The 20,198-nt window shown below is 42.2% G+C and overlaps 1 protein-coding gene across 3 annotated transcripts in view; it reads left to right on the top strand.

Annotated features, from left to right (window-relative positions):
* The window catches only part of LOC111862499 (metabotropic glutamate receptor 2), a 1,033,882-nt gene that overhangs the window by 278,286 nt on the left and 735,398 nt on the right, over positions 1 to 20,198 (top strand). The window contains exon 1 of one of the 3 annotated variants that reach the window (XM_023847981.2): positions 4,298 to 4,398. The exons of the other annotated variants lie outside the window; for them this stretch is intronic. The gene's annotated coding sequence lies outside the window, so the exon portion shown is untranslated. Of the gene's footprint in view, positions 1 to 4,297; positions 4,399 to 20,198 lie in introns of those variants that run through there. 3 annotated transcript variants of the gene reach the window in all.

Here is a 20,198-nt window from a genome sequence, read left to right as displayed (position 1 = left end):
TGTCGGGCTTTTGTGAGCACGGTAGCGAATCTTCGGGCTCAATAACACTATGAATAGCTATTGGCTTCTCAAGGAAGACTCTACCCCACTGAGTTGTTGCTTACGGGAGTCCTTCGTGAGAAACTAGTGGTCTCATTGCTGGTCAAGAAAGTATATGTCTTTTATTCAAAGTGAAGTCTCACTATCGTGTTCAACAAAGGCCGCTAATGGAAAAAAAAAGTACACTTCTTCATATCCCAATTCTCTTCTGTTTCAATATTGTGACGCATATGGCCGTTGCTGGACAGCGACTCAATGCACACGTGGCAGCGAACAGACAACAGCAGAAGCTATGTTCTCTGTGGACGTGCTACAGCTCGCTGCTAGGCTAGGAACCAATAAATGCGCATTCTTGATAACACGTGACATGTGTTTCCTGCGGTGTCCGTGCCGAGGAATTATAAGAGGACACAGAATGGAGTACGGAGAAGTAGGAGGGAGTACAAGGGAGAATGAGGGCGAGAATGGAGAATGTCCTAGTGATTCGTGAACTGCGTAGATTAGTGAGAGCGCTATAATTGATTGTGATTAAGAGAGATTGTAAACGAAGGTGTTAAAAGATCTAGTCATCCAATCCAGAACCCGTTATTATTAGTCACGAAACCCCGGACATGTGACAATATTAACCTCCCATTTACACCCAAATATCCGAATCGAATTCATCTTTCCACGGTTACCAACTAAATTTTACTGTGCACATATTATCTTCCACGCCGACTACTTCTCCAGCATGTCCCATCCAGATATTACTATTTGGTGATGATTAGAAATTTAGAAGTTCCTTATTACGTGAGAGCCAAGGTAGTGCAGTCGGTCTGCTTTTACCGATTCTCACGGTCTCCTTGCCTGCGGATTTCTTATATTTTTCCTTCTACCCTGAAGATGGAGGCGATACGTTCCTCCGAAACGTCGGTTAACACCACATATACACGGAGCCAAATCCCAGAAGGCTGCTTTCTTCAAACTAAGCTTTATTTGTGTTAAATCTAAGTTTTTATTAATTCTCTTTTGCCATACTTACTTACTTACTTACTTACTTACTCACTCACTCATGAAGCTGAGCCCTTCTTGAGGAGAAGCCAAATCTGCAGCTACTCAAGAATTTCCCAGCATTTTATGGAACCTGAAGGTTCATTACCGTGTTCACAAGAGCCCTTCACGGGTCCCTATCCTGAGCCAGATCAATCCAATCCATACCATCCCATTCTATCTTCTCTTTTGTCATAGCAATACATTAATTTAAATAGAATAATATGAGAATTAATTTTGATTACGAACTCTAATACTGCATGAGAATCCCTGCTCCTATGACTCAGTACGTCATGTGAATTCGTGTCACGCCCTGTGTCAATCTTGTGTAACTTACAAGACCACCTGCCACTCCAATTGCGCAATTTTGGGCTGATGTATTCCGAACCTGTCACGGCTACTGTCTGCTGCTATTACGTTATACAATTTGGAAAGTTCGGAAGTGTTTTCTTTTCCAAGCGAAATTGGCTTACTCGCTCTTGTATTTTTAATTTAAGGATCTCCAGTTTTATGTCTTCAGGCACCTTGCAAACCTCGGAAGGGATTTTAGCTCAGTAAGAGGATTTTTTAAAATTATTCACAATCCTTATGGATGCTCTCCCATTTTCTCACCAATCAGAAAGCAGTAGAAACAAAATGGTGAATATACAAATTTTTCTCTGGGAGAGATGAGTCCGGATAAATTGTTAGTTTTGCTGTTGCATACATGAGCTAGGGTCGAATTCAATTTCTTTTTCCTTCCGTCAGAAGAAAAGGATTGTCACGGTGGTGACAGTGATTATACTTCTCAGTAACCGTGGTAAGGAGACGTGTTCAGAAAGTCAGAGAAACATCCCAGAGAGGTCAGATGGCTGTAAATACCAGGAACCACAAAAACTTTTCCTCAAATTTGCAGTGTAGATTTTTCTCCACGGACACTTAACTGTTGGCACATGATCGCACAGAAAGTTGTAAATTTCGGGCAGTGAGCCGAAAAATTTTCCACTTCAAACGAGTTCTAAATATTTCTTTCCAGGTGTTGACCTTAATTTAGGAATTCGTGTGTGAATAATGGTAAGGTATTCCGTATGAAAATTATTTATTAATAATTGCCCCTGTTTTATGATTATGATGTCAAATCTTCTGGGAGATAACATAGATTCGGCGATGGAATAATCCATTGCTAGACAAGGGCTCAGTAAACACGGCCTATAAGCCGGAATAGAAGCAGAGCGGAAGTTATTTTTTTAGGAAATGTCATGTAAACGCCTGTTTACGCGGCAGCGAATATTAAAAAAGATATTCCAGTGATAACAAACAGAATAGCGGGGGACAATTAACTGTTCGGCATGGTGATTTGTATTCGAACCGCGTGGCAGTTGTAAAAGGGAGTTGATTCGTGAATTCGATTCAGTCAGAGAATCTTCACAGGGATTGGTTAGACAGACGTCGTTCACAGGAAGTTCAATGTGTAAGCTGTTATAATCGACTGTAATTGTAAAGAAGTGCCAATAAACCCAGTCATCGAATCCAGAACCCCTCATTACTCTTCACGCTAACCCCTTGTAAAGAAGAAAGCAGAAACTTTAATTGCCCAAGTAAGGACATTTTTCTACAAGTAAACACAGAGAAAACTAAGTGTATGTTGCTGTCTCGCCACCAGAATGCAGGGCTAAATCATAATATAAAAATAGCTAACAGATGTTTTGAAAATGTGGCACAGTTCAGATATTTGGGTACAACAGTAACAAATCAGAATTTGATTCAGGAAGAAATTAAGAGGCTATTGAATTGGGGTAATGCTTGGCTACCTTTTGTCTTCTCGTCTGATATCATAATCACAAGAAATTGAATACGTAGAAGTGTAATATAAAAAAAGATGAAACAGTTCCGTCCAGTGTGACTGGTGAAGATTTTTCTTATTTCAGTACTTCATGCCCTTACATGTTTCGGTCCTTAGAGACCATCATCAGAGGGACATCGATACAGTTTGGAAACCACTATTAACAAGAAAAATCTTCACCAGTAACACTGGACGGAACTGTTTTGTCTATTTTTGTAATATTGTTAGTGTGACGGACCAGAATGAAACAAATCAAATAAAAGTGTAATTTTACCTGTGGTTCTGTATGAGTGTGAAACTTGGTGTCTAACATTACAGGAGAAGCATAGGTTAGGGATGTTCGAGAACATATGCTGAGGAGAATATTTGGCCCAAAAATAGATGGAATAATAGGAGGCTGGAGAAAACTGCATAATGAGTAGCTTCATAATTTGTACTCTTCTCCAAGTATAATTAGAATGATCAAGTCAAGGGGGATAAGCTGGGCAGGGAATGCAGCATGAATGGGAGCGAAAAAGAAGGTATACAGCGTTTTTATGGGAAAACAGGAAGGAAAGAGGCCACAAGAAACGCCTAGACGTAGGTGGAAGGATAATATTAAAGAGACCTTAGAGAAATAGAATGGACTGAAATAATCTGGCTTAGGATCGGGACCAGTGGACGGCTCCTATGAACACGGCAATGAACCTTCATGTTCAGTAAAATATTGGGAAATTTTTGAGTAACTGCACAACTGGCGGCTTCTCAAGGAGTCATTTCCACTTATTTAAGTATTTTTATATGGGAGCCGGAATAGCTCAGTCAGCATAGCGACAGGATAGGGGCGGAACTTTCGGAAAATTGAGGTCTGATTCGCGGCAGTGGAAGAATATTTTCCCTTCCCTACGACGTCCAGACCGCGTGTGGAACCCACCCAACCTCTTAACGAGTGGGTATTCGCGGTCTTTTCACCTTAGATAAAGCGGGAGGGTCGTGAATCTGTACATTAATCTCCATCTGTTATCGAGTTTAAGAACTGTGAAACTGTAGCTGCACATCCTCATACGTCGTCATGACATGGTGCTTAATTCATAAATAACATTGCCAAACTTTATATTACAGGAATATTTAAGAGATGCATTATGCTAAATCAGTGGTTAGAAAATGTCTGCGTGTTAGTATGAGGTACAAAGCTGTTTAAAGTGTAGCTGCATTGTCATCTCCTCCATCAGTAGATTGATAAAATGCCCTAACTTGATTATAAGCTGTTCATAGCTGAACTTCAGCATTGAAATGTTGGCAACCCCTTCTCCAGTCGCATGAGAGGTATCGGATAGCGCGTATGAATAGTGATGTTTGTTTAGTCTAAGGTAGTAGTGTAATATTTCACTGATAGAGTGTGCTTCAGTAGTCGTCAGCCATGCTGTATGAGTGGTGGGCCGAAGGAAGTCTTTGTGTAGTTATGTGACTGTGTTTGTTTTTCTTTGTGTCACAATATCATGAAGATTTCCCAGGAATCCTTTGATCTGGTAAGTGAACTGATACAGATTACGTTTAATGGGATATTGTTGATATTGCTGTTGTCACTGAAAGGTTCCGGCAAACAGGCTGAGTGTTTGGTATTCAAGTACAGAGTAGCATGATGTTAAGAAAATGACCAATCATTCGTTGAAAGTACAGTCAGGCATCTCGAAAAGATCACCCATATTCACAGACGACTTTTTAAAAGATCGCATTTGTGTGGTACAGTTTATTTTTTTGTGATACTTCAATGTAATGCTACCTCATATTCATAGAGCACTCCTATCCCCGACCAGTGACCTTGGCAAGTATTTACCAGACCACATCCAAAAAAGCAGTGGATTCGTGAAATACAGTTCCTGCATGATACACGTGAACGGTGTTTACTATATTATACTACAAAAAATCTCACCCATCACCCCCAATTTTGATACCACCCCTGTAGAACATAAGTTATGGGCGGAGCCGTCGATGGTCTTATTAGAGAAGTTTCGTTATATCTTACAATTAAAGTCATTAAATGTAAATTACATTTATGTGGCCTGAGTAAAATCACAGAAATCGGTTATGATGTACCACATGTTTAAATGCTGTTTGAAAGGTTCAAGGTACCGGAACTGGCTAACTGTAGATACAGTAACAGTCCAGCGAAATGCTCTTTGAATTAATATCCAGATTTCCCCACTGTGTGTTTGTGTTTCCCTTTTCATTTTTTTGGAACATTTGACAGATTATTACGAAGATTGGTATGGACTTCGTGCCATTATAGGTCAATTAAACCTCCTACTTCCTAATTTCTTACATTGGAATTCTGCCCTATTGTACCAGCCCCAGATGATAGGTAAGGGTGATTGTGGAGCAACTGGTGGAATGAAGATTGGCAGGGGAAACAAGTACTCCGAGGAAACTACCCCAGCGCCACTTTGTCCACCACAAATCCCACTTGACCAGACCCGGGATCGAACCCGGGCCGCCGCGGTGGGAAGCCAGCTAGTAACCGCTTGAGCTATGGCGCGGCCACATCGGACAGTAACATGTCGAAAGCATGAACTTGTAAGTTGGGCATGGCAGAAGTACTTAATGTAGACCGCCGAAACGTTGTGTCGTGAAACAAAGTTGCTGCTGCATGAAGCATATGTTCAGCTCTGTGTTTCGCGGTAACTTATGAATCCTTTGAACTGAAGGCGTGAAGTGCATATCGTTCGTATTGTGACCTAATAAACCATAGCTAGATAACGCTTCAGTAAACACGTTCTCGAGGTGTCGCAATCAACATCCGTTGCTAGGTAGCAGGCCCCCAACACAGGTTCCCGTGACAACTGGAGGATAACAGAGGAACCGTCTGAGATAGTGGCCTATATTCGGGCCGCCTGGAAATTATAAAAGACGTAATTCAGTCATAAGGGAGTTCAACTCCCGTGTGGAGGCGGGGTAGTATACCTCCACCGTAACCCTGCGAGTCGTAGGAGGCGACGAAAATGGAAGTCTAGAATGGAAGACAGTAAAATATGATCGCGAGTCCCAAGGGACTAGGACCCGAGAAAGACTGCGCTGTCGAGGACCACCATAAATTGTAAACGACAGGCCCGTTCTCTCGTCAAGAGAGAGCTTCCTAAATCAACAAACGTGCAACTGTCTGACAGTAGTAATAATCATCTGGTCGTAAGCCCCAGCGGGTGCTTTATTCCAAGACAGACTGGCCGACTGACTGTCGGTTCTAACATAAGACTCGACTCGACTCGTAAGGGAGTTCAGTGAGTAAACAGTGATTCGTTGTTCGTCTTTCGTCACAGTGCAAGAGAAGACACTCGTAGTCCAGTAAGGAATGGAGCGAGTCTTAGGCAGCTATTGATTGTGAGCTCTTGTATTTTATTGTAATTATAAGAAGTGCTAATAAATCCAGAAACCATTATTAATCGTCACGCCAACCCCGATACTTGCCAGTATTTACCTCAGAAGAAAATACGTGCAGTAACACTCATAGGTAACCACAGAGTGTATATGTATTCTCTTACGGAATTTTAATATAGTTATTCCGTTTTGGTGAAGTGAATATGACAGTAATTCGAGTTTGTGGCATCAACAGCTCTGTCTGTGCTTCTCATACCCCGTGCTCAATTTTCAAAGTATTATGTATGCCTACGTGACTGTCACCCCTTGGGCAAACGAGACGTACATATTTAATGCAGCCCTCAGGACCAAATTTTCCGCTTCTGTTTACCAAGCTTAGAAAATCGTAAAGAGAATGCTTACTGAAACGGAAAAACCATAGGATCGATTCCAATGGCGGAGTTACCGAAGCCGAAACTACTAGGAATTCTGTTACCAGATGTTCGATTAGTACGGGAGGTAATTAGTACTGAAATGTACCCTTTTTCTCTGTCGACTGTAGCAAGCTGTCTGGAGAGAATGTCACTCAGATATGAAGAAAGCAGTCTTCTGGGATTTGGCACCGTGTATATGTGGTGTTAACCGACGTTTCGGAGGAACGTATCGCCTCCATCTTCAGGGTAGAAGAAAAAATATAAGAATTCTGCAAGCGGAGAGACCGTGAGAACCTGTAAAAGCAGTCTGAAGATGGAGGCGATACATTCCTCCGAAACGTCGGTTAACACCACATATACACGGTGCCAAATCCCAGAAGACTGCTTTCTTCATAGTCACCGCCGTGAAAGCCTCAAATCTTACATCACTCAGATAATTAGAATTCACTTTTCCGGAGTTTGTTTCGAATTAACGAGCTTCCTTGAATTATGCTGCAGTTGGATCGCCAGATTAGAATTGCTTTAGAGACGGAACGGGTGAACCTAAACCCATTTGTCTTCTGAAATTGAACCCTAAAGCCATAATGACGTCGAGTTCTGAAGACAGATTATACTTTACAAGTTTCATCGTAATCTTTCAAATCTCCCAGAGATAACACGTGTTACTTGTGAAGTTCGTTTCAAACGCAGACCGATAGAAACAGTGCGCACTCAATTAAATTTGCAGGGGCAATCTTGAATGTGTAACTTTTTGTCCTACTCATAGACTCACGGTCTAAGGCCCGAAATGTCTTCGCTCGCTAAAACACTGGGATCGTGTGTTCGAATCCCACTTGAGGCATGGATGCCTGTCTGCGTTTATTCTGTTTGTGTTGTCCTGTGTTTAGGTAGCGGCTTTGCGACGGGATGCACCCTCTACTAAGAAGTCCTACCGATTTTCTGTAAGATTAAGAAACTGTAGTGAAACGGCCGTTCACGGATGCCCTATGCTCTAGAGGGAGCAACAGAAATTAAATAATAATTATAATAACTCCATGGAGCTGAGTCCTTTTTGAGAATCCGCCATTCGCTCAGTTAATCAAGAATTTCCTAATATTTCATGAATCATTATATAAATATTAATTAGTACTACATTTAAGGCCAAGGTAAAAGGTGAGGTAAAGTTGTCCCTGCACTTAACGAATTAAGCGCCACACCATGAAGGCTTATGGGGAAGTCGATATACAGACCCACGTTTTCTTGACCTCGGCACTAGTTGGAAGTGAGGGGTCATTTTCAAGCCCCGGCCACTTTGCCCCCGGGGAAAGAGCCCCCGATATTCATTAGATAGGAGGTTGGGTGGACCCCAGGGCCGGTCTGGACGACATGTAGAAGTGAAAATTTTGACCCTGGCGGGACTCGAACTCAGACCCCTCTGTCGTCCAGTATAAACAGTCGCTATACCGATGGCGCTATCCGGGCTCAATATTACTTTTAAACTTTGTATAATATTAATAACTATAATATTAAATAAATTTAGCAGAATTAAACTGTTATCTGATTATTGAAATCTAGATAAATAATAATTGCATTGAAATTTGAACCTAATATCGTTAACGGTTTCATCAGAAGTTTTCGGAACAACTGTCAGCATTCAGAATTCCAAGGATCAAGAAACGTGCGAGTATGTTGAAATTTTATGCTGTCCAGTTTTTCAATTATTTTAATACTGAGTCTGTGAGCTTCTTCGATAAGAGCCTCGTTTTGCTAAGGTTGCAGAATGCTCTAGATGCGAGGCGTGGAACCGATATAAATCATTTTAAATGAGTGTCTACCAGGCCCATGTTGAAATATGAGGGTTGTGATCCGAACCCTTGAGGTCTCATACCCAGTCACACACACCCCAACAACCCCTAAACTAATTCTACCGTCCGGTATGTCGTACGACACAATCTTCATCTTTGACAATTGCTGGATGGCACATGAAATTCTCAGCCATGTATGAACCACAAAGTATATACAAAACTGCAGGGCCCATATGGATGGTATGTATGTTGTCTCACGGCTATTGTCAAGTGTGAAGCTCCTGATAGGGTGAACTGTTCATAAAAAAGTCTTCTTTTTTAAATTCGCGTAGTGGGGGCTGGAGTCCAACTGGGTCCACTCGGCACCGCGGCCACTGATTGGCCTATTTTAGCCTGCCCCGGGTGATGGAAAATTTGGTGGAGTGAAGATTGGCAGGGGAAACCGAAGTACTGGGAGAAAACCCGCCCCAGCGCCACTTTGTCCACCAGAAATCCCACTTGACCAGACCTGGGATCTAACCCGGGCCGCCGCGGTGGGAAGCCATCGACTAACCGATTGAGGTATGGCGCGGCCTAAACTGTTCATAAATAATCAGCGTTATGGTGGACAGGCCTCTTGGGAGAAGAATTGAATCGAATTGAATCGATCCATTGGATGTCCAGCCCTTAGCCTATTCGCTGTGACGTCTCCTGGAAACAAAAAGCAACCTGCCTGAAATGGAATATAGATTAAACGGAAGGTGAACTTGCAGCAAAACTCCTTCTCTGTGTAGCGTATAAAGCAGAGAGTAATATGAATTAATTCTAATGAAAACTGCAGAAACAAGAGAAATGAATACTACTTTTCGAGAACGTAGTCTGCCTTGGTGTGTAATGTCTTGTGTTAGTGTAAGCTTGTTACAACCTCTGCTTAGTGAATCTTCCGTGAGAGGGAACATTCTTGTAACAAGTGGATAGGAATTAATCCCTACCGTCGAAGAATGAGCTGTGTGCTGGATGTTTTACGTTCCTGCCGACAGGGGTTAGGAAATTCGATTCTTCTTCATGTCATATTTTCCTCTTCAAATTCTGTAATATCAACTGCAGTAAGGAAAGTAAGTGGGTGTATTAAGAGCACTCCCGGGTAACACTGTACATTTTAAGTATCTGCAGCAACAGTGAGTGCAGAATTTTAAAAGAGACTCTTTGGATCTACAGAAGTTGAAATAATAGGATGGAGAAAATTACGTATTGAGGAGCTTCATTATTTGTCCCCTTCAACAAATAGTGTGGTTATTAAATGAACGGGTGTTGAGGCACTATGCTACAAGCCGGAAAGTCGCGGGTTCGAGTCCCGATGAGGTGGATTTTTTTTTAATTTGACCTAATCCTTCCAGCCGCTCTACGGTCCTGGTTTCGACTCAGCCTCTAACAGAAATGAGTACCAGGAATCTTCCTGCGGGTTGAAGGGTGGCCGGCGCGTAGGGCTGATAATCTTACCGCCATCTGTGAGCCGATTGTCTAGGAAATGTGGGAACCTCAACATCTCACAACCCTATGGGCCTCCACGGCCTGTTACAAGGATAACTTTTCTTTTTTACTAAATGAAAGAGGATGAGACAGGTGGGGCATGTTACAGGCATGGAAAAGTAAAGAAATTCATGCAAAAATATTGGGTCATGTAGACCCATTTTTAGAGAAGAACTCGGCAAAAAGACAGACCCACAACAAATACGGAACCAATAATAGAGGACGTGCAGTGCTTGACAACGAATGTGTTTTCTATAGGTACGCCTCGAAACTATATGAGTAGTAAACACAATCAAATCAGAATGAATGAGAATGGAGCGAGTCCTCGGAGGTCAAGGAAGAAGGTTACGGCTGAAGATTAATTTTCAGTTATTGTGAGTGATTGCAAAGAAGTTTAAATAAATCAAATCATCCGGTCCATATCCCGTTATTATTAGTCACGCAGCTATAAATACCTGACAGTATTGCTCAGAAAAATGGAAGGAATGAGACAGTTGAGACCTAGGCGTATGGGTGGATAATATTAAAACGATTTTTAAGATTATAGGTTAGGATGATGAGGAATTCTTCACCTTCAGGATATGGCTCCAGTGGAGGGCTCCGTGGAACACAGAACCTTCAGTTTCTGCTAAAAGAGAGGAATTTCTTGACTAATTGAGTGAATATAAGATTCTTAAATATGCTTCTTCCATGGAGTTAGGTTTTAAAACCACTCTGAATGCTTCGACTTTATTAACTGTCTTTATAACTTGCTGCCGTATAATTTACAGTTCTTTAGTTACAGCGATTCCTCGCTTGTAACTGTTGCGTCAGAATGAGTTAGGAGAACCGCCATGTTGTTGTCTGATATTGTACAGAAATATGACCTTAAGTGGGTCTTCATATTTTTTTTATCCAAGCCTGTCGCGACACAAAGTTGTAAGTAATTAAATTCGAAGTCTCTGGTTTTCGTTTCCACCACAGAAGTTTGAACAGCTATCGCAATGTCATCTTGGACTGTAAATAATCAGTATAAGTACTGCAGCTGGCTTCTGATGTCACATTACTTACATCAGATGCCACTGAAACACTTCTTTTGAGTCAGTAGTTCTAATGGAGACAGACGTACCTGTGACAACACAAGGCATCACAATCACATATACATTATAAGACAAGGAAATTAGCTTCAAAATGGATAAGGCGTCATAGTTACCTAAATCCTGCAGCTTAGCTTAAAGCTTGCTCCAGTGTCCTGGTGATGTCCCTAGCAGAAGGCTTTCATACTAAATATTAGTTATGGGTTTCGCCGTCAGGCGGTATTGAGAATGGTTCATGTGCTTCAGTCGGTATTGCAGTAGCCTTGTATATGAGGAAGCTCTGGAAGTAATTCATCCCTCATTCATTAAGCTGATCCTTCCTTGAGAACCTACTAATTGTGCAGCTACTCAAGAATTTCCTAGCATTTTATGGAAACCAAAGGTTGATTGCCGTATTCACAAGAGCTCTCCACTGGTCCCTATCCGGAGCCAGATGAATTCAATCAATACTATCCCATCTTATCTAAGATCCATTTTAATATTTCCTACCCACCTACGTCTTGGTCTTCCCAGTGGACTCTTTCCCTCTGGCGTTCCCACCAATATCCTATATGCATTCAGCTTCCCCATTCGTGCTGCATGCCCTGCCCACCTCATCTTCCTTGACTTGATCATTCTAATTATACTTGGAGAAGAGTACAAGTTATGAAGCTCCTCATTATGCAGTTTTCTCCAACCACTAGACGTAATTACAGGTTTTGTTGTAGGACGCCAATGAGAGACGTTCTTACGTTGTGTTCGGTATTGCAGTCTCGACTTTTGCCGATAAGAAATATTTATTATTCAGAGATTGCATATTTAGTGAAATCGTGATGAAACGTATATAAACGAGTGGGTGCGGGAGCTACATAGGAAGATTATAGAGTGAGTGGGGTTTGCGTTTCGTCAGCAGCTGTTTGCGCCAGAATTGTGAGACAGCTCTTACTGTTATTCTGTAAAGTTTAGCAATTTAGCATAAATGGCACGCGGTAGCGTAGTTGGTTGAGGCACTATGTTACAAGCCGGAAGGTCGCGGGTTCAAGTCCCGATGAGGTCATTGGATTTTTCTCAATTGACCTAATCCTTCCCGCAGCACTGTGGCCCTGGGATCGACTCAACCTCTAACAGAAATGAGTACCAGGAATATTCTTGGAATGTTGTTGGAGGTAAAGGGCGGCCGGCGCGTAGGGCTGACAACCTTGCCGCCATCTAGGAGCCGATTGTATAGAAAATGTGGGAACTTCAACATCTCACAACCCTATGGGCCTCCACGGCCTGTTACAGGGATACCTTTACTTACAAGTGTCTTTCCATACCTTCTGATGTCGTTGAAGTTGGATATTTCCGATAAATTTGTTTAACACTTTCCCGTTGTAATTTTAACAGGCTGTGTACTAGTAATGTGGTTATCAGTTTTACAAAGATAGCTCCATTCTTTTTTAAATGAATAGACAGAGAGAGCTTTACAAAACGCGAGTTAACTGTCATGCTTTTCCTTTCAGACTTTCCCCTTTAAAATGTAATGTGCAAAAGTTATGAAAAGGGAGACGACAGGCAGAAAAAAAAAAACAGACGTGAACTGGTCATATGTGGCGATCTCATTAGCCCTGTTCTGTTACGAGAAGCGACGCTAATGAGACTATGGAACTGCGAAAAGTTATTCTCATGAGTTGATATTTATAGTAGACAGGGTCATGCTGTGATCCGCCCCCAATTACATTGCTCTTGGTAAGGCCGAGGTTTTGTATGAAGATCAAAATACCATACACCTGACCTAGTGGCTCACTCATGCGTCATCCTCAACACAAGACTCGATCTTCTTAATGAACCTAACACTTCCTCCTGTCACTTTGCAAGTGGTTCCGGAATATAGGATTTCAGGTTCTCACAGCCATGGGTATGAAGCTGGGATATAGCTCCATGTAGTCCATTGAAATTCAACAGACGTTTCGGAGGAAAATGTTGCTTCCATCTTTAGGGCCGAAGAATAAGACAAATAAGAATACAACGTGAAGCAGGGAGAGTGTTATGACACAAAATTTCTTCTACCGTTTTCGTGATTAGGGACGACAGTCTCTCACCTGAACAGAAGAAAATGGATTGAAGTCTTCTGGTATGTGACATTATGTAGAGTCGTAGAAGTTCACCGACGTTGCAGAGGAACGTAAAGCCAAGCAGGCACTAGCAACCATCAGACAGACAGACCCAGTCTGATAACTTCTGTGGCACTATGTCGCGTCACATCCCGGAAGCCGGTAACACTCGCCATACAAACGGCTGTCAGATTCTCCGATGAGGATGTATTTGGTTCTAAGAGAAAATATGAAACAGGAAAATGGAATTAAAATTACATAACTACGAGATTTATAATTTTTACTGCACGAAGTAAGTGCTACTACTACTACTACTACTACTACTACTACTACTACTACTGCGTCTTCATGGCTCAGTGCTTAATTGCCTAATAAATTAAGCACAGGGATAAATTTACTAATACCATCACTGCAGTTCATTCATTCATTCATCAATGGCTCTACAGCTCTTGTTGACCTTAGCAGCTATTTCAGTTTCTTAATCCTATACACAGTTGGTAGGACTACTTGGGCGGGGGATGAGCCAGTCGCAGGGCCCCTACCTACACACAGAAGAACATAAAAAGAATAATCGCCGAGAAACACCCATGCCTTCAGTGGGATTCGAACCCATGATCCTATTGTTCGAGTGAGCGAAGAGAGTTCATGGCTCAGACAGTGCGGCTGCTGTGATCGGCAAACTGGTTCCTTTGGAGGTCCCACATTAAAAAATACTGTTAGAAATTATGCCCTTGTGTACTATAGTTCAGGGAACGAGCTACCCAACATGAACTAATGGACCATTTTTAGGACCACCCCAAGCTTATGAACATTGTATAGGCTACGTATAAAACTGACGTGCCAAGTCATTGGCTTCTAATTTTAGCTCAATATTTCCCTCTTTTTCTAAAAGCCAAGTGAAATTATCGCTGTTCTTAACTATGCACTATGCTCCGAAGTTACGGACGTACAGCTGCATTCATATTGCTAAGTATCAGTGAGTGGGCAGTTTCACGCCAATGGTCAGCCGTACCATTCACCGAACTGGAGGCTTGAGTGGGCCGCAGGACCAATCCGGACGCAGTGGAGAAGAAAATAATCTTTTGCCTCTTCCGGTAATCGAACTCCGATTACTCGGCCGTCCAGCCCGTTTTCTAAACACAACTCTTGACTTAACGGAAGACTTATATTTCATATGCATTAGACTTTACAGAAAGTAGTACCTCTCTTACGCTGATATTCCCTTAAAACCTGCATTATACCTCTTGAAGATGGAGGCTAATGAGCACCTCGTTTCCATGCTTTTAATGTTTATTTCGCGTTCCTATGAGAGTTTCATGAAACCATTAAATTTACGTTTATGCAGACTTATCTGGTACAACTCTGTTTGTGTACAAAACAGTTTCTCCGTTTTCCATACGTCGAGGGTGGCATTTAGTGTCTCGATTTGTCGTATTGTTAAAGGTAAGGTTAAGTTGTCCCTGTGCTTAACTAATTAAGCACTAGGCTATGAAGATGTATAGATCCACATTTTGTTGACCTTAGCACTAGTTGGAGGTGAGTGGTCAACTTGACGCCCCGGCCGCTTTAACCCCGGGAAAGAGCTCCCCGTACCATTGTATAGACGGTTGGGTGGACCCCAGAGCCGTCCTGGACGATTGGTCAAGTGAAAATCCTTGACCCCACTGGGTCTCGAACTCCGAACTCTCGACCGTCCAGCCCGTAGCCAGTCGCTATGCCGACTAAGGTAAAGTTCATGTGCTTAATTAATTAAGCACTACGCTATGAAGGCTTATGGGTGAGTGGATGAATAGATCCACATTTTCTTGACCTCAGCACTAGTGTCGTCTTATTAGATTTAAAAATCTGTCTTGTATGATGTGATTTTTCTCACAGCGGTGGTTCTCAAGAACTCTATACTGTGGAATGTGACGCGGTGTAGACCGTTGAAAGTCAACTAATGTTTCGGAGGCGACAAGTTCCTCTGAAAATTGGTTAGCTTTCAACGGTCTAAACGGCACAATATCCTAGAAGATATATCTGTATCTATTCATTTGTCCTGTACATTCTCAAATGCTTTTAATATCTCACATAAGAGAAACTTAATGCGATTACGTTATGCTTTTATATATTCAATTTTTATTGCGTACTCTACTTAATAAGTGGCACACGGTAACTTAGTTGGTTGAGGGACTTTGCTACAAGCCAGAAGATGGTGGGATCGAGTCAAGATGAGGTGGGCGGTCGGTCAGGCAGATACAGACAGATAGATAGAGAGTAGAATGTGGAAGGAGGCGGTCGTGATTCGTCGTAATTGGGAATTATCTTCTAATTTTCTCGAAAGTACTGAGGAAAAGTACGAAAGTCCTCAGTCAGTTTAGCCGTTGCGAAAGTCTAAATAGGAACAAAGAACCCCCCCCCCCAGATACAAGTCAGGATCATTATTGCTACACGTCGAGCAAATTGATAAAAGCTGCGACCCTTCTAACTTGTATTTAAAAGGTGCCCGGTTCGAATCTGGACGGGACATCTACACTGACCAAAGTTTTCCTAATTTCCTTAAGTCTTCCCAAGCAACCGACTTTAAATCAGGCCACGGCCACTTCCATAAACTTTCTTTCCAAATCGCTATTCACGGTCATGTAACCATTCTACTTTGTATAATCTGAGTTTTTGACACCGTCCTTAAAAATGTCATTCACTCGTTCGTTCATTTTTTCTTTCATCAATAGCTCTACAGCCTTTTGTTGGGCCCTGGCCTCTTCTTCAGTTTCGTATTCTTTCATACACAGACGGTAGAATTCCTTGGACGGGGGATCAGTCCGTCGCAAGGCCGATACCTACACACAGTGTTGTATTTTAGCGTCCTCTTGCACTGATCTTCGTGCATGATATGTAAGCAATGTCCGTCTTTTAGTGCACTCAATTTTACTTGTTATTTCACAACATGTTTCGGCACTATAGTGCCATCATCAGGTGCTCCATTTACGTCAATCTATTTCATTGCTTGCCATTACGTCATTGTAAAATTTAAAAAGTATTTAAAATGTTCGTCAATTATAATAAATATATATACTCTATCTTAACAAGTTTTTAGTATATATACTATTTATTTATATTTATATTTATATTATATATATATTTATATATATATTTATTATAATTGACGAACATTTTTAAATACTTTTTAAATTTTACAATGACGTAATGGCAAGCAATGAAATAGATTGACGTAAATGGAGCACCTGATGATGGCACTATAGTGCCGAAACATGTTGTGAAATAACAAGTAAAATTGAGTGCACTAAAAGACGGACATTGCTTACATATCATGGACCTACACACAGGACAACACAAACACAGAATAAACGTAAACACAGGCATCTATGCCTTGAGTGGGACTCGAACCCACGATCTCAGTGTCCGAGTGAGCGAGGACAGTTCATGCCTTAGACCGCGCGGCCACTGTGATTGTCTGGTTACAAATTACCGCTGTAGTAGCCTGCTCCTAGTGTATTTACGTACGAAGAAATGCGTTTGTGTCGTGTGCCCGTGGTCATTATGCAGATGTGGTCCTTCATTTAGATGCTCCGTGTATTTTTAAGTGCGCCCACTGAATTACCTGGAGACTAATCACATGGCACCACAGTTCAGACACAATCCCACTCCCTGTTAAGTTTCCCAGTAAGAGGAAGGACGTTGCATGTGGGTTGCTGGTGTCCAATTCTATTAAGACCTTCTGTGAATGATAACTGGTCTTGTGGGTGCAATCTAATTTGGCTAGGGACAATAGAGTTTGCTACTATACTGTAGAACAATTCTGTGTCAAGGCAAGCGAGTAAGTGACGAAATGAATGCAAGACTGGTGTTTATACTGAGTACTGTTAGAGAAGGGATGAAATATAGACCTACATTTCAAATTTCAGTCGCAAAACAAGAAGGGGAGAGAATATTTTGGGGAAGACAGGCGTGAATTTGGCTGTGGTTGTATATTTTTCACTTACTTCACCATGAAAAAGATATTTAGTTCCGCCCACAAAATATGTTTATGTGTTTCGTATGGTTCTCGCAATAATCAGAGTTTATTTGCCTAAACAGCATTAACCGGTTGGTCTTTCGTAGCGGAGATGTGTTTCCTGTGAGGTAAGAAATGAAATTTTATATGAAGCTCTTCAGATGAAATTAAGTCGAAAGGCTTCACTTTCACTATATCCTTATCAAAAGGACGAGCTGGCGAAGCCTGTGAGCCCTCCCCAAAATATAGCGTTATTCACTCTTTCCCCTCATTTTCTCTTCTCTGTCTCTCTGATCCAGTCCTTAAAGGATTTAATAAGAGAAACTCGTGGTCTAGAGGTTATCACTTCTGGTCCTTAGATGAGTGGCCTATTCTGTAATCTCGGCCCATAGATCGATTATCCCGAGAGATGATTTTCGTGTTTTCCTCTGCGATTGGTTAGGGGCTGGGCGGCCGAGGGGTCTGAGTTCGAGTCCCGGTATTAGCAAGACTTTTCTCCACGTTGTCCAGACCGGTTCTGGGTCCCATCCAGCGACCTGTCTGTTGGGTACCGTGGTATCTTTCGCTAGTAGCAAAGCTGCCTGGACATCAAGCTGGCCATTCACCTCCAAATAATGCCAAGCTAAAAAATACATGGACATGTACATCAATTCCCCTGTATGTCTTCAGGATTTAGTGCTAAATTAGTTAAGCACAGGGATAAAGCTCTGTACTCCACGTGGATGGTACTCCTATCTCAGAAGAGTCTCCATTCCGACCAAGATTCGAAATTTTTACTTCCCGAATGTAATTAAGAAGCGTTAATAATTAATCCAAATAGCTCGTTGCCCGTTACTCTGTTCATAACCTATCATCCCCGTTCATTTAGAATAGGGCTGATTTCTCAGTTTCATTGATCATTTCTTACAGACAGTAGAACTCCTTGGACGGGTGAAAAGCTCGTCGCAAGGCCTCTACCTGAACACAGGACAACACAAACAAAATAAACATATACACACACTAAACATCCATTCCTTATGTCGGATTCGGACCCACGATCCCGGCTACCGAGTGAGCGAAGACAGTGCATGCCTTAGACCGCTCGGCTACCGTGACCGGCAGTGTATAAGAATAATATATAAGAATTCAGTTCGTACCTCACAGGAAACAGATCCGAACCCACGATCCCGGCTTCCGAGCGAGCGAAGACAGTTCATGGCTTAGACCGCTCGGCTACTATGGAAATCTAAATCTATAAAAGAAACGTATGCCAAGCATATAGTAATTATGTAGGAATACAGACGTCCTGATATACCGCTTTAGCGCTGGACTGTATTTTCCTTTGTATCAGTCAATTAGGCAATAGGGCCCCGGGTGACAGGTCCCCAGTTTGTCATGTGTGTGTGTGTGTGTGTGTGTGAGTGTGGGGGGTGTTATTGCATTCGTGGACCATTGGGACATTGCTTGCTTATTCACATCCATATAAGGCCACATTTCCCTCTCTATTTTACTTTCATTCTCCCTCCTCTGACAGACACACATACACACTGATCCTCCTTTTCTGCTTCTGCTAATGGCTCCTTTGAAGCGATGGACTTTCTATTTAGATCTGGCTGCTAATGGCACTGAGACTGTATGAGACGAGGAGAATTAATTATTTAATTCAGCCCATGAATTTAATATGCTCCTACGTCAGGAAGTTGCTTTTTTTTAGTAGCTTATGCTGTTTTAAATACCTTATGGAAATCTGTATTCTTAACAGAGATTTTGCAAATTATGCAACATTAAAAATGAAGATTTGTAAAATACAGTGAAACCTCAAGGCCGGCATAGCTCAGTCGGTATAGCGACTGGCTACGGGTTCGACTTCCGGGGTTTGATTCCCAGCAGGGACAAGATTTTACCGATCAAAGTTGCCTCACGGTCTAAGACATTAAATATTTTCACCCGCTCGAACACTGGAATCATGGTTCGAATTCCATTCAAGGCATGGATGTCTATGTTTACTCTGTGTTTTCATGGTCTTATAACCACGTTGGGGTGCTTTGGAGTAGGAAGAGGACAATGTTCTGGTTTCGAGCGATGAGATTCTTCTTAAGGGTTTGACGGGCCTTGCTCAGACGAGGGAGGTTTGTGTGAAGAAGTCTCCGTATCACAACTTAATATTAATGTAATAAAAAAACAAACACCGTTGCTTGTAGTCCGCAAGCGAACTATACCGACCGAGCTACCGCCGCCTGTCGGCGAACTTAGTGCCAACTTTAGCGGATAGAGGGTGTCGCGTGGTCAGCGAAACGGATCGCCACGACCGTTAATCTCGGTTTTCTAGACCGGCGCCAGTAATTCCTCGAAGTAGCTCCTCACTTATCATCACGAGGCTGAGTGGACCCCGTTCCAGACCCACTAATTCTCAGAAAATCTGGTAGCACCGGGAATGGAACCCGGACCTCTGGATCTGTAGCCAGGAACTCTGACCACTAGACCACGGAGGTGATCTATATTGATGTAAATACTTAATTTATTTAGCAGCACTACACAGGTTACATAAGCAGTCACTCAAACGGTTCATCTGTCATCCTCCCGTTGTCACGGGAACCTGTGTTTGTGGGCTTGCTACCTAGCAATGGATGTCTCACTGTTGACTGAGTCACCTCGAGAATGTGTTTACTGAAACGTTGTCTAGCAATGGCTTATTCCGTCACATTATATTTCAAAGGGAGATTTTAAGACGCTGTCAGAATGTAAACTACATAGCGTCGAATGACAGGTTTGATTAATGAATGATGACATTAAAACGAATTTGAAAGGAAGCTGTCATATTCCAATAGAGGTGTTATCCTCGTATTTTCCTGGAGGGATTCAGAAAAGCCACAAAGAACGTGAATCATGGTGAACAGTGTCCTGACACAGATTCGAATTGAGGACCTCTCCAACACGAGATCTAAGTCGATAGAGCGGCACTAATTTACTCTGTCTATAGGAGTGCAGAGACTATACTACAAAACCCTTCCGGTTACTCAGAAATCTGCATTACAGTTCCATTTCGCTAGACTGAACTTCATCATCAGTCAAGCACACGTCATTAATGCCTACTGAAGAAGCATCGTTCGACCCGAGTTCTAGTCACGAA

This window comes from Cryptotermes secundus, unplaced genomic scaffold (genome assembly GCF_002891405.2).
Source record: "Cryptotermes secundus unplaced genomic scaffold, Csec_1.0 scaffold882, whole genome shotgun sequence".
In the NCBI taxonomy this organism is placed as follows: domain Eukaryota; kingdom Metazoa; phylum Arthropoda; class Insecta; order Blattodea; family Kalotermitidae; genus Cryptotermes; species Cryptotermes secundus.
This window is presented reverse-complemented; position numbering and strand designations above follow the sequence as displayed.